The 23,573-nt window shown below is 40.7% G+C and overlaps 1 protein-coding gene across 6 annotated transcripts in view; it reads left to right on the top strand.

Moving 5' to 3' along the window:
- The window catches only part of auts2a (activator of transcription and developmental regulator AUTS2 a), a 507,388-nt gene that overhangs the window by 21,072 nt on the left and 462,743 nt on the right, over positions 1-23,573 (top strand). Inside the window, exon 3 of one of the 6 annotated variants that reach the window (XM_074611208.1) lies at positions 7,513-7,643. The exons of the other annotated variants lie outside the window; for them this stretch is intronic. The gene's annotated coding sequence lies outside the window, so the exon portion shown is untranslated. The remainder of the gene's footprint in view (positions 1-7,512; positions 7,644-23,573) is intronic. 6 annotated transcript variants of the gene reach the window in all.

Raw genomic sequence — 23,573 nt, 5'->3', positions numbered from 1 at the left:
TAGACATGGTGTGAGGATGGAGCTTTATCATAGTGCTGCTGCAGAGGGATAAGTGGGAGGCCATTTGTCAGCCGTAATGCATGGCTCACAGCAGTTGTAATCAAAGAGCACTTTGTCCTTTTGACGAATGGTCTGGTGGAGGGGTGTTCAGCACTAAAATGCTTTGTGGCCGTGTTCGATGGCAGTATGGAATTAGGCTTCAGTTACAGTATATACTGTATATGCCTGTGAGGGTTGTTGTTTTTGATTAATCCTAATTTCATAAGGACACGGGAAAGTGCTGCAGTGTATCAGAGGAAGGGTTGGGCGATATTGGGAGGAGTTTTGGTCCGGCAGTTCTCCGTGGATGGAGTTGGTGGCAGACTTGCGTATTCTGGATGATGAGTTTTAAGATGGGAGAAGAGATTTGTGGCATTTATATCTTTAGTCTCGACTTGTTCATCGCACAATTTACAAATCACTTAGTTCACATTCTCTGGCTCTCCTTTCTCGTTTGGTTAAAACCAAAGAATCGTTTTATTTTACCGTTTTGCTTTTCATCTGCATAGGAGTCGTCTTAAGTTGCCGCTGATGAAAACCCAACATTTCCTGATTTTGCTGCTTCATAATAAAAGCTTTTATATAACAAAATAACGGGGGGACTTTTATTGTAAAGAATATAGGAAATTAAATGTGTTTATCACTGTTCCACAGGCGCTCCCTTGAGTAACGGTTAACTGTAGTAATGGAGATGTAAATCCCTGCCATGCTGATGCTTGATGCTTCGTCCCGGCGGGGAGTCGTCTCAGGCCCGCCGGGTTTGCAATATACTGGGGAAATCTCTATATTCAACATAATTAAATATTGTTCTGTTATTGTGGACATGTGAGAACCATTATCGTGGCCAATCAATATCATGTCTAACGATAATCTCGTTATATCGCCCGCGCCTAATCAGAGGTTAAGAAATAAAGGATGAAGAAATGCAAACTTTTTGGGAATTTAAGACTTAAGATATCCCTGAGCATTGTGTTAAAGTTCAGAGAACATTTTGAAGAAGTTTTCTAGGCCTACAGTCATGAAACATATTAGTGTTATCTTATAGTGATACTTTAAAATCTTCATTTCAAGCAAATACATGAACGTCACCACTGTTGTGAAGTTGTTAGCTGCACTATCTATATGCTCTTTTCAGTATTTTGAGCATGACAGTAAACTTGCTCTTCCATGTCTCCTCAGATCTCTTGTTTTCCTAAAGGAATCATTGCAGCAGATCAGTGCTTTTTAGTTTTTGTACATTTTAAAGGCTTCACATGGAATCATAATGAGATGAGAGAGATTTAGTTCACCCCCCTGATGGATCACAAAGACAATGTGATATAATTAAACCAATCCCATGATGGCTGTAGCCGTTTATAGGAAAATTCATTACCTCTTAACTAACTGGCAACGGCTTTACAAGTCATTTTAGTGAAAATTACTGGGGTGCTTTAAATGCTCAAGACATTTTTGTGTTGAGGAAGGTGCTTTTCTTTTCCTTAAGTAATACAGTGGTTTAGCTCCAACAGCATTACACATGGACCTAAATACACAGTTCATAGGTTAGAGCCTCAGTTCTGTGCAAGATTGCTATGGAATGATGAACTGAGTGAAGACTGAAGCTTAGAAAAGAAACATAGTTTGATCTAACGAAAGAGATGATTGGATTTACAAAAAAATCCTCCTGTTCCCTTAAAGACGCTGGGCTCTCCATTAAGTCTCCACCCATCCATGTAATATTCCAAATCGCTGAAAAATCTCTATTACTATTGACTAATGAGTTGGCTAATCCGAAACATGCGGCGAATCAATGTAGAAACCAGTGTCTGGATGAATGAGAAGCGCTGCTTAACATGTCTGGGTGCTTTTCTGGTGGCCCAGGCTGTGATTAAACGGAGGGAGGCAATGGGGGGAAAAAAATCAATAGTTGAATTCATCGCCCAGATCACAGGAATGTATTAGCGTTGTTAAACACATTCCACTTAAGGCAGCAGATGAGCGCTTTTCAGACACATAAAATGAGTCATCGTTTAAACCATCTTTTAGTAGTGTGTCTCCACTAGCCATTAAACGCTGCCAGACCGTCATTAAGCCGCGACTCATTTCTTGTCAAATGGTCGTGTCGATGGCACTGATTCATAGCCACAGACGTCTCAAAGGCTCTCAGCTGATGGGAAAGCACCAAAGGGTCTCATCAATTTAAAGTTAGGCATGCGTTGACCTTAACTTCCTCTGCCCCCCTCACACACACAGACGACTGCCCAGTCGCCCACACACCCTAAAACTGTAGTCTAGAGCACGTTAGTGTTAGCATTACATACAGCGAACGCTTCAGGAGTTGCTTGCTCTAACTGAGGTCCTACGACAAGATTTAAGGAATGATCTCATATTCTACTTAATGTGATCTTAAACAGTAACAGTGTTACTCACTGTTAATAAAGGGAACCACTCTTTGCAGGGTAATTTACCTACTTTTTGGCTGAGTGAAACCTGTCCTTGGCCACAGGGTGGTGATGTTTGCCTGTGAATAATCTCTGTGATTACACATGATCACAGTCTGCTCAGGTGCATCATTACCTTTTATAGAGAGACTTTCAAACTTAACAAGAAAAGATGCTCTCATCATGGCTAGAGGGGCCCAGGACATACGTTTCTTGTTGGGCCCCTAGTGATCCTCACAGTCTGTAGGTGGTGAAGTGACAGACTGTCATGCTCATGTATGATTTCATAGTTCAGCTTGACCTTAAATAATGATGTATTTTTTGTTCGCATTTCTGCCTGAACTTTGATATCGATCTTTCGGAAGTTGTAGCGGGCTCAGTTTTAAAGCTAGAGTGAAGATACTGGCATCATATGAAACTAGAAAAACCTAAGGAATCCATTGGATTCAATGTCATACCTAGCGAAGGAGGCTAAAGAACGCTCAAAACTTAAGCTAAATTTTGGCAGGGCGATTATCAAAGGGGTCACTTGACCTCTGACCTCAAGATATGCAAATGAAAATGAGTTTTATGGGTACTCACCAGTCTCCTCTTTACAGACTTGCCCACTTTATGATAATAACTTAAACTGGACAATATTTGTCATTGTTTTGTGTTGTTAATTGATTTCCAATAATAAGCGCAAGTTAGTGTACAAACATTAGAGCAGGTGGCACAACATGAAGATCAGTTGTAGAAAGGCATGGAGTAGCATTCGTTTATCAAAGCATTAATGTGTTGTTTTACAGTGTTGACCAGAGCCATATCTTTGGCTAACTTAGGTGATAAGTATTAGCCTATGTAGTATTTTTAATGCTCTGCGGGATGTTTGATTAGTTTGGCGAGGAGGATTTTCCAGTTAGGATTTCCTGGCCTTTCAGGTGGTTGAACACATTTGCGATGTTACTTTTGCTTGCACAGTAATGTTGGTGCTTTTGACTGTCATTGTCATCTTTGAATTTGGTTCCACACAGCAGACTGCGCACGTTTTTATGGTACATGTATGGCGTTTCTGTCAGAACAGGGGGTGACAGAAAGGGTGATTAATTGTGAAAACTTGAACCTGGGTCCCTGGAGTTCTGTGGCCTTTGTGACTCACATTCGATTTTCAGATTTAGCAGTGCTGTTGTTCCTGATTGTTGTTCCCTAAACAGCAAAAGCATTCGGTTGTTCTTTTATCTGATGCTCTAGTCACTTAGTGACTGCAGAGTTATTTTATACTGGACCAATCTAGACACTGAGGGACACTAGAAAATTTAAGTACTTCCCATTTCTGTCCCGTCTCTCGACTCTGCCAGTCTCCCGGTGTTGCTGTCACACCGCATGCCAAACCACACTCTAAAAATTTCAACTGAGCATGACAGCCCTACGCCCTGCAGTTTGCAGCTCCACCACTCTCGGGGATACGCCTTAATTGGCTCCTTTCTTGTGTGGCGATAGGTCCCCTTGTGCTCATAAGTCTTAAGTACAGTGAAGCATTAGCATTTGCTCATGCAAAGAGGGTTTGCTAAAGCTTTTCCCACAGATGTGTCACTGATCTTTCCCAGGGTTCAGTTCAAAGGGAAAGTCGGTGCCGGCCAGATGGGTGCAAGAGAAGATCAGACCTGCAAAAGACTTCTCTGCCTCTCTCAACCATCTGCACACAAATGCACATGCGCACACACTCTTCCTCCCCTGATCCAGTCATTGTACTGTAACTCAGATCACTAGTTAAAGTCGACCCTTTAAAGCACTGGCTTCATCGGAATAAATGTGAGCCAGGGAAGGGATTCAGTATGTGTATGGGGTGATACAAAGATATTATCTGATCCATTAGAGTTGTGTAATACAGATGTACCACTGTCATAACCTACAGTGTATCATTTCAAAGACAAGGAAAACAAAAGAGAGGATGAGGGAGAGGGAGAAGAAAGAAAGTTGTTGATAATCAGAGGAGGAGGAGCCTTAAATCAACTGACTTCATTTCATGTATTCACAAACTCTCTGCGCTGATTCTGAAGTACTTTTACAGCCAGGCAGATCAATACACACAATGCTACCGGGCTTTTGGCACTAGTCACAAACTCAACAAAACACAATATCCTGTTACCCCACTGTTAAATTGGATCAATTTTTCCTGTTTTCTTCTGTTAGCCAAGTGTGTTCTGATATGATATTTCTTTTGCTCACAATCTTATAGTCCATAAAGGCAACTTACTGGAACACGAGTAGAGATTTGATATAGCAGAGAGTCAGGAACAAGTGCTTTATTATCACTGGAGGTGGTTGTTAAGAAACAACACATGCTTAGTTAGCAAAGATGTCAGGTTGACTACGTCTGCATCATCAATCAGATGAAGTGGGACACATCTCCCCATACGGGCCTCCTCCTTCTTCTACATGAATCTCCTACACACAGCACAACCTTTACTGTATGCACGTTGCCGAAATACTATTTTTGGCTTCTCCAATATGAGTGGACTGTTCCTGAAGACGGACAGAGAGAATATCCAAAGAAACTTTTCATCTATCTGCATGCTAATCTGAGGAAGGTTGGTTAGCTGGTCAGAACTGGTGCTATCTATGAACATCATGTCACCTAGCTGGCTAGCAGACTGTAGCTTTTTAGTTTCGGCGTGTGTTCTAGCAGAAAACTCTGATTGAGAAGAACTTGCAGTGCCAGAGGACATTTTAGCACTCGATTACAAATATTCAAAAGAAAAATGAACTTAATGCCTCATGGGGCTTCTGCAGTATGAGATGTTTGCTCATCTGGAGAGCATCACGTGACCCCAGGCTGCCAGTCTTACGGGCACTTCTTTTGTTTATTTACAGTAACTGAAAATGATTGGGTAATAATCTATTGAAGTTCTAAAATGTTACACACAAAGTGGCATCCCGGCAGGCAGCACGGCAGACGAGAAGCACGGCAGAGGAAGGCTTTTCAAGCTACAGAGGTTTCAACATCCTAATTAGAATCTACTGCCGGGCCTCTGCTCATTAACGCAGCTTTCCTTCCTTTTAAGGGAAAACTCTGCTTCCTCTTTCTCCTGGTCTCTCATCCTCCCCATCTCTGCCGTGCTGCGTCTGGAAGGTGTTGCGTAGGAAGATGTAGCAGCCGAGCGAGACATATAGCAAAGGGCAAGGATGTTGACACAGTCAGTTATCAAAGGAAGTCATGTTGATTAGGCGGGAAACATGCCACATTGTGAAGCATTACATTATTTATTCGAAGCCTCTCTCACTCTCAGAGTAAGCTGCACAACAGTACGTCACTTCAGCTTGTGTCTTGCTTGAATAGTTGATAAGCGGTGGGGAAAGGCGGGATGCTGCAAGCATTGTTCCAAATAGGATTTATATTTTAAGCTCCACACTCTTGATAAACGTCAAGGATTAAAGCGTTCTTCAAGAAGTATAGACATTGTGGAAATTGGAATTGTAGTTTTGGAGAGATTTGACGTTGATAATTGCAGACAAGAAATACATATGAATGGGAATTCTTAATGAAGATGATGTTGCTTAATAAAAGTCAACAGCAGTTACCAAATTTACAATTTTCGTACATGTCAAAGGCAATGATTAAGTAGTGGATTTCCTGACAACATGATTAAATTATTAATTTAAAATAAAATACATTATGTTATACAGTCTAATTATGTGGCAAGAATTATTTTGCCAGTGATGAACTTTGATGACAATATCTCTCAGAGTCATGCATACGAAACCAGGGTGCTGGATGTTGTTAGATTTTTTTCCCCTAAACCAGAGCCAATGTGATACCGGAGTTCTGCTAGTGATATTGATTGATGCTTTTCTGATACCTTACTTTTAAGTGTAACACAGTGACTTAATTACACGTTACATAGTGTGATTACTTTTTCAGTAACGAGTAGTGCAAGGGATTATAATTTTAAATTCAGTATATATTACAGTTAGTGATCCCAGTAATACTCCGTTACTTCAACAATTTGGGGTTCAGCTTGTTTGTCTGTCTTATGGAGGTTTTGATGGAGGGTTGACATGAAATTAGGCTCTCTGTGTTCAGTGGAGAAAAAAGTCCAGGATGTGTTGGCTTGGCACTAGGGCAGGAGGTGTGTGTGCCGCTACCAAAAGGAGAGGCATGTGACTCCCAGTATTTAGATTGTAAGGGACCGAGCTGGCAGGCATGAGGAGTCACAGGTGGGTTTTTCAAAAATAGGCTTTTATTTAACTAAAAATTATACAAACAATTTACAAAATTAGCAACAAAGTTCTGGGCCCATAAAAGAGGTCAACTAAACCGAACTTAATTAACTTAACATAAACTGACCAGACTAAACTGAACCAACAAGGACAAAATCTGACCTAAGACAAAGGGGAACATACTATATGAAGCTGAAGAGACCATTTTTGAAAAAAAGGGAATAACACAAAAAACAACTACCACATAAATTACAAATAAAACAAAACAGGACAATTACTTTATTAGTATAAATATTCTAGCAATTAACCGAAACAAAAGCAACGACCGACTAATATACTCTAAAGATATAAAGGAAATCTCTCAACTATAAATCCCACCCATGATGTGGCGGATATTTGGTACATTCCAATTGGCCACTTTCTGTATTTAAAGGCTCTGCTTTAGTGGATGCATCTTTTGCACCTGCCTGACAAGATATCCCGCCAGCAGCAATGGAACCCTCAGCGCTGGTAACACAACGAAATAGAAATTAGAACGACAGACACAATTCAGTCAATACTCATTAAATGCTGAGGTTCAATACAGCTGTGCCCACATGAAGAGTCAATGGGATTGTCTTTATCTTAAACATGAGTTAGGCTAATTTGTCTTAGTTTTCCTGCACTAATGAATAGATTTCACTCTAGCAACACAAAATGAAATCTAGTACGTACATGTGTGTGTGTGTGCGTGTCTGTGTGTGTTGATGTGTGTACAAGCTGCAGAGTGCCAAACAAGCAGACAGGCAGAACCAATGGACAGATAAATGAACTCTCAGACTTACAGGCGGTGTTCATATTCTCGTCTCTTCAGAGTTTGGAGCGGTGATTTGTGGAGACGTGGAGGAGACGTGTGCTGATGTGCTCAGATATCACGATGGTGTACTGCTGATTGATGAGGACTCTAACCAGTGAGCTCTTCCTGCCGGCCCGTTTCCCGTTCAGGTCAGTACCAGACAGCAGACAGAGGTGATTGATGTCGGGCTTCTGACTGGCTGATCGACTAAAGCCAGACAGACTTCACTGGGTTTCCTAAAAGCAACTGTCCCACTTACCTGTTCTGATTGAGGATGAAGTTACAGGATGATAAATGTGATATGAGATTGTTAGTGGATTGTTGAAAGTAGTCTATAAATCGAGTGGAAGTTGATTCTGTGGCTTATTTATAACGTGTAAAACCTCAGCAGGATACACCTGTAATGCCAGATAAAGGGAACTGGGATAAACAGCTTTTAGACGTCTTTCAGGTGCAGAGAATGAATCTATGTGATCTGTGTGAATGCTTTACAGTAAATTTTCCCCGTCTGCAAACGTTAGTTTATAATCAAAATATGTACAAAAGATGTATTGCACTTTGCCAGAGTTACAGAGAATGTAATTGTGAGTCAAATTAGACTTAGTGAGTCCAGAGGGACCTCAGCAGCCTCCCAAATTATTCAGATTATTAGATTATTACCCATATTAGCGGCCTCGCTCTAGGGATGGCAATGCCGTTCGGGTGATCAGTCCACCACTTTGGTCCAGAGTGAAATGTCTCAACAACTATTGGATGGATAAAATTTGGTACAGGTATTGATCAACTCCTCTAATTAACAAATGTTATCATGCTAACACGCTAAACTAAGCTGTTGACAATGGTAAACATTGTAACTGACATCAACATTTTAGCGTTGTCATTGTGAACATGCTGATATTAGCATTTAGCTCCAAGTACTGTACAGCCTCAAAGCTGCTAGTATGGCTGTAGTCTTGTGTTTCCATCGGCTGTAGGGGTCGGGGAAGAAAATCGGTATGTGTGGCAATATTGTATCAATACACGGACGTCAAGTATCGATCTTTTATTATATAAACTAACAATACTTAACAATCCGACAACCCGCTGGCGGGCCCGGCCGCTATTCTGTCTTTCAGAGGTTGTAGCAGGCCCAGTCTTAACTTGAAAATTGCATTATTTGCAGTTGAAAAAAGGTAATAATATTGCAGTATATCTTATTGCAATACTCAGTATACCCCAGAATGTTTAAAATCGCAATAAGATGGTATCGTGATGATATCGTATCAAGGGGCTTCTGGTGATTCCCACCCCTACTCGACTGTATCATGAATCTAGTCTAGCTACATTTAATATAGCTTCCAAAACATAATTCACTTGATTCAAGTACTAATATAATTTTTGAACGAGTAACTTGTTTTGTAATTTAAATTTTTGTAATTCACAGATTGTGGTTTCTGTCCATCTAACTTATCTATCTAACCTCACACATTAGACATAATCTGTAACTGCCTTTCTACATGAGGACGGACAGCAGTGTGTGGTAGGGATGTGTGTGCGAGACGGTGAGAATGAAGGGAGAGTGGTTTGGAGCTGCCGATCACATCTGTCATTCACTGCTCAGCTCAGTGCCTGTCATCATCTTCAGCCTAATCACTTTCCCCTGGCAGCTGATTGCTTTTTATTACATGCACCACACTAATAATCCAGGAGAGAGCCCCCCACCACACACACACCACACATAGCATATCAAAGAAAGATGTCTGTTGACGTCTGACAGCTGTGTTCCACTCAGGATCACTCCACCATGTTGAGTTTCTGCCAGAGGAAATGGAGAGAAAGCGTTTGATTTCTCATGCAGCGTGGGGAGGAAGGGAGGGTGGAGAGGGACGGCAATGAGATTCATTAATTCCAGCGATTTGCCAGTCAAAGCTTCTTCTCTTTTTTCAACCAGACCGAACATAAACAAACACAATCATGTGCAAATGAGTCCAAATGAGATGTGACAGTTCTATTGGGCTTAATTTATTAGCAGTGATTATGCAGGCCTACTTTCCACCGGCAGCCAGCAGAGACGACCGAGCGTAAATAAAAGAAATCGGCAGCTTTATGAAAAGTGGATATTATTAATAGTGATGGCTAAAGCTGCTGGCATGATGAGATTCATTTAAGCACTGATATGCTCAGCATCTATGAAAGGAATTGTATTTTTTTTTTGCTTCTCGAGCACTCAATCCATACAAGAAATGAGCTATTCATACTCTGCTCCAGGCGCTATTGTCACAGCAGGGGTTAAAACGGACACTATGAATTTTTAATGCAATATTTTGAGTTTCTACTTAATAGCACGCAGTGTGAAGTATAGCTTGATGGCAGGTTGGCAAAAACATTGTAATGTAAAGATTGTTTGTGCTTGACTTGAATGACCTAAAGCCCATTATCTGAAAGCTTTACAACTCTACCCTCACAGCTTTTTTTCCCCCTAAAGTACACACTTAAACACTCGGTAGTTTTCAAAACAGAAGTGGTGTTCAAGTCACAATCCTGTAAAACTGAACCACAGCAATGTACAGTAGGGAGACGTACAGACAGCTACTGTATATTACAAAGTATGAAACAGCTTATATTGCCTGCAGTCATGCAGTCGCAGTGAGGACTCTCTTCAACCAACTATACATAGGGGTTTGTCTGGTGTTACATGATACAGGACGGCATACTGAATGTACAGGGGATACTTGCATAAAGTGTATATCATTATACATTAGGGGTGTAACGGCAAAGAGTGTAGAGGCAAAGAGACGAATCTCCGGTGTGTTTTTTTTTTTACAACAGCCACTACCGCCATTTTGGACTGAAAATGTTTATTGTATTTATAATATTTTTATTGTTCAACACAGGCCATTTCGGAAGAGACATTAAATATGAAAAATAGAATGGAAATTAGTATTACTTTTGTACAGCACTTTGTAGGCGGACGTTCTACTGGCATCCGGTAGTCACTTTCAGTCCAAAAAGGCAGAATCGAGCTCTGCTGCTGTGCGCTGATACGACCAATTGACTTTCACTTCTTGGCAATAAACGTTCTTTGGTAACAGTACACAAAGTCAGTGTTTGGTTCATACCTGGTTTTAGGTTTCGATGTGAGTTTGGTACAGCGGAAAAATCCCCAAATACATAAGGTTACGGTTATGCAAGTGTTGAAGATCCTCTAGGCCCTCTAGCAACTTTGGTAAACTATTTTCATTATAAAAATAAGGAACATTTCGAACATTTCTGTATTACACTGAACAAACACATCAGGAACCTGCAGGCGGGTCCTCCAGCTCTGGCGTTTCATTTGCACTTGCCACAGTTTGACTGTCTCTCATGCCAATCAGGTTGTTGTGCTAACCTCAGCACATGTTGCTAATGGTGTACGGCTACAAGTTTCTGGGCAGAACATGCGCCTGTGAAATTTGGTTCTGCATTACGTGCATCAATCTTCATACCGTGTATTCTGTGTCCGGCTGGGTGCACCGGACCGTGACTCTCTCACTGTGGACAGCTGTTGAGAGGGATCACAATTTTCCAGCATTGCATTGTGTGATAGTTTATATTCATCTGACTGAAAATCAAGAGACCACCCTAGTAAGACTTGTGCATACAGTACATGTAACGCCTACTGTGTTATATAAAGCGATTTAATCTACATCCCACTCATGCAGACAGTTCTTCATGATTTCCGATCTTTGTCTTGGGGCTATGAATGCCTCTCCCTGTAATCTAATGATATGCATTTGGGTTTACTGTAAATTTGAAGTGAAGACAGACAGGCAAAGAGAAAAGAGGGCGAGGTGCGAGGCATCGATTTCACACTGTGATTACACTGCGCTGACAGCTTGCCGTTAATCATCTCGGGTGGCGCGGAGGAGCTGATATAATACAGCATTATCATGGAGGGCTCCCACCTGTCACCTAGTAAACCAAATTCACTGACGTCCCTCTGATCGATAATCCGGGCGGCTGTGACTCTGCTAGCCACTGGGACTCGTTTAATCAACGTGGTGGCTGAAGCTGTCCATGCTGCTCTGCGGGGATCAAGCTGATTTCTCGAAGGACCACCCGCACAGGGGTCAAAGGTTACAGGGCCTGCGGGGCTCTGCGGTGTTATGTGGACACACAGAATGGTGGCTGACTTCTAACAAAACAGGCTGTTGAACGTTGTTTTGGGAATAATGCGAAAGAGATCATTTTAATTTTAATTTGCAGCGGTGTGCATAGATCAATAATCATATTACATTTAATCAGCACTTTACAGTTGAGTAATGGATGGCGATAAAGCACTAACCATCAACCGCAGAGTTAAAAATGTCTCTTCACATCATCATCATTTTGCAGTCATATAGTTATCTAAAATAATTGTCTCTTATCTGTGCAGATCTGTTTGACAATGTGTTTAATTTGCCAGATTAGCAGAATTTGCATTTTAGACGTGAAAACAAAATCAACAGACAGAACAATGGTTGAAGAGCTTTAATTAGGCGTGTGAAGATGCTCCATAATTGCTGTAACTTTGGTGTTACAGTAAATAGAGCTCCTGTGTGTATAAATGTGCACATCTGTTCAGACTGCACACGTTCAGATCGATTTTGGGACAACTGTAGATGTTTAACAATCCTGGATTACAAATTTCAGCAAATCTCTGAAGGATAATATTTTATGAGGGTTTAAACAGAGGACATTTTGTTACAGTGTGTTTTAAGGTGATTTTCCTTTTAATTTCCTAAACAAAACTGTACAGTAAAATGACTTCAAATTTATCATAGTCATTCTGAACAGGATTACATTGACACTTTCAGCAAATATAATATATGAAGGAAAACATTTATTTTTTTAATTTATGAGCGTTATTACAGTATCATTTGAGCTTACTTTCACATACAGTAATGCACTGTGAATCCACTCCATTGCGCTTCTCAGCAAATATGGAAGAATTAACTTTGTTTAATCAAATTAGAACTTCTTTGCTGATGGTTTTATTTGGTATATCAAATGTGATAAATTATTGCTCTAACGTGAGTCTTTCTTAGTCCTTTTCAGCTGCCCCAAGTTCTGGTACCGTAACAGCATGAATAGATGTGCATCAAAATCTAGCCTGACTGGGTTTTCGCAAACAACGGCTCACTTGACCGCGGTGTTTTACAATGCTGCTGGAGTTCTGTGCTGCTCTGTCCTGTCGGTCGGTGTCCTCTTTTCAGGTCGCGACGTTATCCGTTATAAATTTATTTTTCATTGTGTGAGAAAATGGATGTGTAAAGCATGTGAAAAGTGTCAATTGCGTGAGTCTCAGGTCAATGCGTGACAGTTGGCAGCCTTGATTATGTGCATCGGTGCATGTAGAGCTGAGAATTATGGAAATGGTATTTCGAGCACTGGTCAGAGAATGTTTTGCTCACCTTGGTCACCTGATAAAGGCCTTAATTTAAAAGGGGAGCAATTTTACACTTAACGTTGAGTTAACTTATCACTAGGAGTACTGCTCAAAACGGTTGTGCAATGTCTGCTGTGGCTCTGGAGGGAGCTTTCCAAAGCTTAAAAAAATCATCAGGGTTATTCATTAGACCCTAGAGTTTGACCCATATTAGACCATTCTTTTTCAATCTGTCTGTTATGAGTCCCACAACTTAAAGGAAGTGCTATACTAAATTGCTGGAGTACCCCTTTAGTGTTATATTATTTTTATGTGGCCAATTAGATGCACATGTGAATTTCACATATAATGTGACATGCATTTCATATTACAGTACACTAGTAAAAAGTCAGGCATCGCATATAAAACATCAATGTTGCCTTTTTTTTGGAGATGACAAAAATGTACATGTGGATTTATCTAATTACATAAAAATACAGAAATTAAATTCATGATTTAACTCGTGCATTTTTGTAAGAGAAAGTTTCATGTGGATTTTCCTTTGATATGAGAGATAAAAATGTCCGTCTAGATGTTTCTGGAACAGCTGTCGTTGTCTAACGCACCAGTGACTACAGTCCTCTCCTCTAGAGCAAACCAGACAGATCTGTCCAGACCTCCCAGAGTGTGTGGTGGAACACTGCCTGTTACACAGTAGCTATTGAACCAGCTGAAGGCTCTTCGTTCTGTTTTTGTAGCCTGTCATTGTCATTGAATGATGAGCCTGTAGCCAAGGCCTTAAAACCCATTACATGTTCTGATTGTGTCAATCTAATGCACTAATTGAATGCTCTCCCTCAGCCACTTTTCATCAGTGAAGAGCCCATGCTGCTGAACTGATTTGGATATAATTTGCACAGCGAGAGCTTCAATCACAAGAGACAAACATTTTCCCTCTCATTAAAGAGCACATTAAAGATTATCTTCTCTAGTTGCCACAGTGACTCTATCTAATATGATTTGCTGGAAGTGTGCGGAGAACAATTTTCCTATGTGATCCAGCGAGACTTGTATTTTCTCTCGTCTCTTCTCTCGCCTCCTCTCTCGTCTGCAGTAAGTGAGTCTAAAGAGACCTCTTTGATCTTGTCTCATTGCTCTCAATACTCCAGACTGAATTTAAATCACAAGGCCGACTATTTTAAGAACAAAGCTGCCGTCGTGCTGAACAAGGGAAAAGAGGAGCTCACTTTTATTTCTCCCACTATCCTGTCAGAATAAAATTTGCTAGACGGTAGTGGAAGCTGCGTTTATTAGTGTGTGTCATTTGAATCCATCACACGTCCATATGAAAAATGAGCCTTGTGGGCATACGCTGTGACGGCGATAGTTACATGCAGTGAAATAAGCTGTTGTGATGAATTTTGTAGTGTGTTTGAGACTAATTGCAAAGATGCGTCCGCATGTAGCGCTTTGACTTTAAACAACTTCAAGTGAATCATTTATGACCGACCCTTGACAGCAGTTTACTCTGTGAGTTTAAAATGTTTTCATGAGCCCTACACTTTGCAGAATTTTCTACAATCATTTAACTGAAGTTACATTTTGAAGATCAAAACATTGTAAAAACAGATCCAACATTTTTCTGTAATTGCGTTTTTGAAATATTCTTGTACCAGCATTTTTTGTTGTTGTTGTTGTTGCAGCCGCTCATATAAAGAGAAGATTAAAAATCCCAGACCTGCATGGGGGGATCTTTGATATCCTCATAGAGGAGTTATTTTGGCTTACGTCTGATACTACTTCTTGAACAGTTAATAGCGGGAGTCTCCATGCTGAGTCTCTGTTTTTTTTCTCCCTACCCTCTCTGCTGCCTTTTGGGTCTTAAACAGGGGGAAGGTTTCTGCCCTCCAAACACTTTGGTTTGCCCAGCTGTATCCATAACTATAGTTAATCAACATAAATATCCATATCAGAGAATGGAAGTTTATCTATATTTGTGTTTAAACTTCCTTTACACTGAAGTAGTAGGTCACTTTGTGTTTTTGTTTGCCTGTTCCTGTAACGGCCGTGCTGTGTCACTGAGCAGTCAGTATCAGTGTTGTAATAAGCTCTACAAGCATTACAAACCCCTCTCTGTTTTGTGCCTGTATGGAAAGGCTTGCTCCTATTTTTCATGGCTGCCCTTTTCAAAAAAAGCCTGCAAACATGCCACGAGAAAGGTCAGCAGGATCTGAATAACATTAAAGATCTTCACAGCCTCTGTTCCGCTCGTCTCTCCCATCCAAAAAAGACATCCATCTACTCCTCTCCTCCACAGGTAACTGTTAAGGTAGAAAAACTGTCTGCAGACCAGTTCTGCTGTAAACTGCAATGGTTGTCTCTCCTGCCTGACTCTCGCCCTGACAGATTCTTGGCACCTCTATTGCTTTTATTTTGCTGACTGACATGAAATCTACTGGCAGAGGGTTCCTCACCGTAAACAAGGAGCAAGATGTGTCAAAGGTTGGAGCGATGGGGATTTAAGCTTGACAAGGGATCTAGGCTGAAAGCCACATAAAGCCGTACTCATAAAAGGGCATGGCTCCCTGTAGCAGGTGTCGAACAAGGAAGATGCATGTAATGGCTCTTAGCTGATGGACAGACACGGGGCTGCCAGGAGAGAATACGAGAGGCAAGGCGTCAGTATCCACTCTAACCATCTAGATCTTCTCACATGGGGGCAGTGTTGCACCACCTGCCACTTCCTTCCACCATTCCCATCATCTCCTTCCTCCTCCTCCTCCTCCTCCTCCTCCTCCTCCTCCTCATCCTCCTCCTCCTCCTCCTCCTCCTCCTCCTCTTGTTGATGTGTTCTTCATCTACTTTGTACTGCAGAGGCATGCAGCAAGCATCCTCCATTCTACGTCTCCTCATTTCCTCCTCTCATGTTGCCTCTGACAAAAGACGACCACAAAAAAGACAACCAAACCACGCAGCAACCAACATTTTAAGCCTCAAGAGGAAAATGACACACTGGGCTCTTCATACGTCGTAGAGAACCAAGTTATACAGATTCATGATGGATCATGACCAAGACATGTTTTGGGGGAACCCCATACATGGACTAATTTTCAGGTACAAATGTCTGGCTTTCTTAAATTTATAATAAAAGAATATTGATGTAATCATGATTTTAGATGAGAACACGCAGACTGTTGAGAAATCATCACAACCTGTTGGTGTAAATATTACAATTTAATTTTCACAATGAAGAGTTACCTATACTTCTACAAAGATCAAAGATACATCAACATAAAGTTTCTAAACTAAATAAGAACCAATCCAAATTTAGTTTGAGATACTGTGAGCAAAGAGACGTCAACTCAACTTAAATATTCTGTGAAAAGTCCTACAGAACTCACTCTGCTGAAAATGGCGAACGAAAGTAAAGTAAAGCTGCTTTTAGAGATTTTAGTCAGGTTTCAATTTCATGGCTTATGATTATCACTGCACATCCATTGGGGAGAAACCTCACCAATCATGCACCCAGCAGCATCATTCGTAGTCTGACCACATTCACTGTGGTAACATCTAGTTGTTTAACAATGGTGAAAGTCTGGAAACTGGAAACATTGTAGAGCACAATGTAGAAAATAATAACACCTGTAACAATGCAGGAACACACATAGTTTAGTTTTTTGTCCATGAATCCAGCAAATGCTGGAAGGGTTCACAGCTATACCTCATGTAACTGCAGTCACATGATCAGCTCTCAGCCAGTCATATGAAAGTTGATAATGGTTCCAAGTTTATCATAAATACATTGTAAATATGGAAAGCCCTGACTAGACAATACAATTTTTTTGTATAAAACAAACATTTTTGCCAGGCACTACAGCAAACCCTAGGAGAAACAAACCTTTGTATACTTCCTTTGACCTCTCTCCTCTCACTGTCTCCCCTGCCTTCATTCCTCACCTCCAGCCTTCATTGTGAGGTTACTTATCGCTGTGATCGAGGCCAGATTGTCTGAAATCCCCCCCATTTATGGCAGAAACACCCCACACAGTGTCCCCTTACACAAGTATGTTCCACAGGTGGGAGAAACCGAGTGCAATCTGGCTCTGTGCATCGCAGCGGGCTACTTTTCTCCCTCGTTCACAGTACCCACTGATTTGTGAGCTGATGCTGCGCCGTTCCCTCGGCAGTCTGCGGCATCTCTCCTCTCCATTTCTTTCTCTGCTTACTCACCCCCAGCATGGCAGAAGTCATCCGAGGACAACCGCGGCGCGAGAAGACGGCAACACATCGCCGGTGGGCGGGGTGCTGTTTGTTTCATTAAACATGACCCCAGCGCGCTGCGGAAGAGGCAGTTCATACTGACAGCACGGACATTTATTTTGCCGGTGCTGGAGGGGAAAGAGACGCAAACAAATTGATTTTGAAGAAGCTTTAACAGCTGTGCATCTGGATCCTAATGAGAAATGGGATGTTTGCTAAATAAGCTCAGCGGGAAATATCTCTTACTAAATGTCTCATGTAAGTCCAATGTAGCCTGTGATGAATTTCCTCTCAATCACATGGTCATAATTTACATTTAACTCATGAAATGTTTCTACAAAGGAACACAGTTCTAGCATTTCCTTAGATTCATGACTATGTGATTCTCCAGGGAGACAGCATGGGGTTGTTGTATATAAATTCAGGCTGTGCCAAGCAAGCACTGCAGTTAACTTATGTCTGTCTGGACTGGAATGCAATGTGACCTTTAACCTCTCACAAAGACATTCCTGAGGAAGAAAAGTCATTACAGAGCAGGATATTGGAGCAGACTACTTCCAGTGAGCTCAGATGAAACTGATTACACCTAAACCACATTTTATATATATTCTCATTTGGACAAACATTTGCCAAGCTGTATTGTTTCCACCTGCTGATCGAAAGAGTCTTCCTCTCCGTTCTTTCTTTTCAATCCCTCCTGGCTCGGGCTGCTGGATCACCAGGATGGATGGAGGGATTTAAAGATAGACCGACTCAAGGAAAGCCGAGATCAGGGAACTGGGGCTAAAATGAAGGCTTGGTTTAAAGGCTGTATATCTCCACTGACAGAAAAGAAGTGCGAAACGGATAACCATAGCCTCTTGGTCTTTTTTCCTCTTCCTCTCATCTCCGCCTTCCTGCCACCAGCTCTTAATTCTTCTCTTCAGGAACCCCAACATTCCTGTGGTGGAAAGTCACTGCTGGATCCTATTTCCTACCAGTCTCTGCTGAGAGCACGCTGAGACACATGGAGATTGTTACCTATTCAAAAGGCCGTGTAATCCAACCAGTTTCCTTTAGGACTTGACTTTTTTTCCTCCCTGGCTGTAAAACACGGTTTATTTGAATCAAGGTTCAGGTCGCAGAATGGAGGCCTGAGAGTTGGTCTCATGGTGTGTGCTGGACCATAATGATGGATAGCTGAACGCCCAAGTTCTCCTCTAGGTCAGGATCACATTCCATTAGAGTTGAGGAGGCGGTGCAGTGGTTGATGACCTGTTGAAGTGTCTCTGAGGAACACATATGATTTAAGCCTGTCCATGATCTGACTGGATAAGAGGATAGGTTAAGTATCTTACATGTACTGTGGCCTGTGCACATACTGTACAGATGAGGCAAGATGCAAAAATAGTTTAGATAAGGGGATAACGGCGCACATTTTCAAACGGTCTCTCCTGGAAGGCATTCATAGTGTTGCATTGGGTTGTTCCATAGAAATAAAATAGGAGTAGAAGGGTTATTAAGTTGTTATGGTGACAACAAAACCCATGTCAGTGGAGCCGTAAAGTGTGTGGTCGCAGCTCGCCGGGAAGAGAAAGTTGTGTCTAGAAGGTAACCCGCGAGTTGGGAAACTCGACATTGATCTCGAATAGTTAAGGTTGGTATACGTGGGTCAGGGAATCTTGTGAGAGTTTTTGCAGATTTCAAATCAGATTACTCAATTTCCGGGCTACCTTCTCGACACGACCAGAGAGAACAGACGCAGCTACCAGAAACAGCTCCAAAGCCTTGCGTGTGCTGCATTGGGAGTTTTGAAAATGATTCTTTCATTCAGAAGTTGTTATGGCTTGTAGAGGAATATATTTTAGTTTCTGGCCCCAGCAATGGACCAGAACGTGGAGGCAGCAAACAAAATACATTTGTCTATGCTTCAATCATGTGTACACATATGACATGTACAGCAATTTAGTTGCATTCATTTGCAGACATACATATGAATGTGATTTCACAGTATTACCTGGAACTCCATATGCGACTATTATTACCCTGTTAAGTGTTTGATCACCTGCTCGGGTCACTTACTGCTCACTTAATCCTCTCTAATTAAAGTATTAGAGGGTGGAATGAAAACTAACAGACCTCTCACTCCTTCAGGACAAGAGAAGTCCATCTGTTCCATAAAACACACCCCATATAAAAACACAAAAACTCCTTATCGTCGCTACAGCTCAAAGCCCATTATTATCTCCCCCCTCTCCCTCCTGTAATATAAAACAGCTGTTGTTTTGAAATCTCATATTTGGTGTGGGGTTCTGTAATTAGACAAATAATATTGTCGTATTACACCCAGTTGTGCTTTGATCCACGCAATCAGTTGGCTGTTCATGTACAGTATGTACAGGTGTGAAATGTTGACTGCAGGTGTGTCTGCATGTGAAGATTGGATGATGTGATGTACCGTAGAGACTCCTTAAAGGCGGCTTATTGCACTGCATATTTCTCCAATATCATCATGCATTACACTCCTCTCTTTTCCAGTATTAAAACATCACAAGGCAGGCAGACATCACAAGATGTTTACACTGCATAAAATATTCATCGTCGCTATTTAATCTCATATTAGCTCTCTTAAATTAATTTAAAAAAATGAGTGAACCAAAATCTGCAAATGGAGTGTGATAATTGCACTTATTTCCACTGTAATTTAAATTGCTTCAAGGATTTTGAAGATCGAGATTGCGGCTGTTTTCAGATCTTTATCACTTGACCCAAGAACATTCTTGAAATGAGTTGATTTGCTTGGGAATAAAGTGGAATTATCTCCCCCCTCACTGGCAGTATCCTACTAGTTTCATGAGAAATAAGATTTTAATACCCATCGCCGGTGAAAATAAGTGGTTGTTATGGACATTTTCTGCAGTGAAACATACAGAGGTGACTGGATGTTTGTCTCTATTTCCTCTCAGGGCTTGCACTCAGTTGCTTCATATCTCTCTCTGCACAGTGTTTTTGTCCAGAAAGCCAATTTTCTCCAGGATATAGTGGCTTCAGAAGACCAAAGGAAACCTTTCCCAAACCTAATATCTCACACCTCCAGGGACCCAGAGTTTACATGTTGAAGCACCTCGATCTGACAAACTCCCTGCAGGGCTCTCGTTGGATCTCTCTAAGCCAGCACAACACACTCATGGCGCCCACACATCCTCACCTGCAAACCCCCTCCATGCATTTCAATCTGTTACTGTTATTGAGTGATATTAACATTCCCGGGGATGCGACGGGAGGAGGGGATAGAGGTGTTTGAGAAATAATAAGGAACTAGTGTCCAGTGTATGTGGATTCATCTGTGTTCTAGTCTTTGCCTCCTCTGTCAGTGAACTACACCCTCATGAATAAGCTCTTGGAAATGTTATCAGAGATACCAATCAGTGTCTCAAAGCTCACTCTGTCCTTTCTAACTGTTCTCATGGTCCTTTGACTGCAGGACATTGATGCCTCATTGCCTAAAGGACGCAGGGTCCCAAGATACCAGTTTTGGTGTCACTGTAGAAACCATTTAGACTCACTGCCCACAGCACTGTGTGGGTTTTGCCTGAATCTAGAGGTTTTTTATGTTATTGAGACTCAACAGTACTAAACTCAAGTTTGTTTTGCTTATTAATTTAGTAAATAAAAGCCTGGAGGCATGCATTGACAGTTTTTTTTAACATCTTCTCATTTTCACTATAGAATCACCACTTTAGACAAAGTTAGTGTTGCAAGTTACTTAGAGCTGGCTAGAGATCAATCTTCTCTGCTCTAACATTTCAGAGGAACATCCCGCTTCCTTATAAATGGCTTTGAATTAGGGCTGTCAAAGTTAACGTGATAACACGTTAATGTAAATTTGTTTCAATGCCACTAATGTCTTTAACGCATTAACACCATTTGTACCAACCATGTCATACTATACTGAAGGAAGGAGGAAGAAGGAGGTTAAATAACGCTCCAAACTTTGACTGACCTCAAGATATGTGAATGAAAATGGGTTCTATGGGTACCAACGAGTCTCCCCTTTACAGACATGCCCACTTTATGATAATCACATGCAGTTTTGGGGCGAGTCATAGTCAAGTCAGCACACTGACACACTGACAGCTGTTGTTGCCTGTTGGGCTGCAGTTTGCCATGTTATGATTTGAGCATATCTTTTTATGCTAAATGCAGCCCTAGGAAATAATCATTAACTGTGGCTCTAATGACTTGTTTGTCAAATAAAAGAGCACATTATTTTATGTGTGTAGGTAAAACTGGCCATGAACACTCTGACACACTGACAGCTGTTGTTGTCTGTTGGGCTTGAGTTTGCCATGTTAAAATTTGAGCATATTTTTTATGCTAAATGCAGTACCTGTGAGGGTTTCAGGACAATATTTGTCATTGTTTTGTGTCGTTAATTGATTTCCAAGCATATTTGCCCACTCCCATGTTGATAAGAGTATTAAATACTTAACAAATCTCCCTTTTAAGGTACTTTTTGAACAGATACAAATGTGATTAATTTGAAATTAATCACAATTAATCATAGACAATGATGCGATCAATCGCGTTTAAATATTTAAACGATTGCATTGCTCATATTAAGAGGTATGTTAATTTGTAGTTAATATTTATGAGTAAAATATATCTTCCTGTAAGATCACAGGATATTTATTTGCTGAAACCACCATGCTCCCATCGAGTTGTTAAACTAAACAGTATATACCGTAGCATTTGCCCTGTCTGTCTATGAAATAGACTGACCCCGTGAACTTATTGATTCTATCTTTTAAACCCACTTCAGTCTGTCAGAGTTGGAGGTGAAGAGGGTTTAAAGACAGATTTTTTTAAGCCTTGAGCCATGGAAACATGCAGAACTGTTGGTGCATTGCGGTTTTAAAAAAGTGGTTTTAATGCAGCAATCCTGTAGACACAACATGAAATTTCTTTTCAGATATAGTTAGCAGCTAGTGTAACACAATTGCCCTTCCATTTGAACAGTGGGTAGTAAATCATCAGGAGAATTTTCCATGGCAGCCATGCTGGTTAATGGTTGTGCCTCAGCTTAATGATATGCCTAGTGAGAGAGGGAGAGAGATGATAATAGGAAAGTCTTATGAATAATCATTAGATTAATGTCATCCACATCAACTGCATGTCAATAAGTGTGAAATTAAACTTGACGTTTCTTTTAGCAGCCATTAACAGTCGATCCAATTAGCCAATTGGACAGGGAAATGTCTCATTCTTTAATTTGTTCGATTGCAAATCAATCTAATTATAAATCGGAGGATGAAAAATGGGTGCAGCAGGCAGTACCTGCTGTTGTGTCATCGCCATAGCAGTAATAATGCGGTATTACTGTCACTGTGGCCTGGAATATATTGCCGTGTATGTGTGTGCGCACAGTGGAGTCTGTCTCTGTGTGTGCTGTAAATACTGACAGCATCTCCAGGTGTAGACTGCAGACATATCAGGCTCTGCATTCTGATGTAGCTCTCCATGTCACAAGCCTGCAGTGGTGGAGGAAGTATTCAGATATTTTACTTTAAGTACTAATACCGCACTGTTAAAAATAGTCCTGCATTGAAAATGTTACTTAACTAAAAGTATGTAAATATAATCAGGAACATGTATTTAAAGTAGTATAAGTACTCCGAAAATGTCCCCTGAGACTGTTATACTGTTTATATTAGATTATTATTACTCATACATTCATGTAAAAGCAGGATTTTACTGTTGTAGTTGGTTGAGGTGAAGCTCATTTTGAACTATTAACTGGTGATTATTTTCATTATGAATTCATCTGCTTATTTTCTCCATTAATTGATCGATTGTTTAGTTTGTAAAAACTCTGAAAATAGTGAGAAATGCCATCACAATTACCCAGAGCCCTAAATGACACCTTCACACTGTTTGTTTTTCCCAAACAGTCCAAACCTCAAAATTATTAAAAAAAATTGTTTTAAATGATTAAAGCATTTAAAAAGTTTAAGAGGTTTGAACCATGAAATGTTTGACAAACGATTATCAAAAGCTGCTCTTATAGTCAAACTCTTCATTGTTTTTTTCTGTGTACATTTTTTTATTTAAAGTAACCAGTAACTAAAGCTGTCAGATAAATGTAGTGGAGTAAAAAGTACGATATATTTTAAATGTAGTATAGTAGAAGTAGAAAGTGGCATGAAAAGAAAACACTCAAGTAAGGTACAAGTACCTCAAAATGTACTTAAGCACAGTATGTGGGTAAATGTACTTATAGTGGATATATCCACCTCTGCAAACCTGTTGCTGTCAAAGTAATCACCTGCTCTTCATCACTCCCTCTCTCTATCCACTTCTCTCTCATAACTGCACTTTGGTTTTACATTTCTTTTTTTGGAGTCACTCAGCCCACATAGATGTCATAAATGTAACCTCTTTATTTATTATATCTCTGTGTCACAGAGTCAATGTT

The sequence above is a fragment of the Sebastes fasciatus genome, chromosome 16, assembly GCF_043250625.1.
Source record: "Sebastes fasciatus isolate fSebFas1 chromosome 16, fSebFas1.pri, whole genome shotgun sequence".
In the NCBI taxonomy this organism is placed as follows: Eukaryota; Metazoa; Chordata; class Actinopteri; order Perciformes; family Sebastidae; genus Sebastes; species Sebastes fasciatus.
Note: the sequence above shows the minus strand (reverse complement) of the source record. Positions and strands in the feature narration are given on the sequence as shown.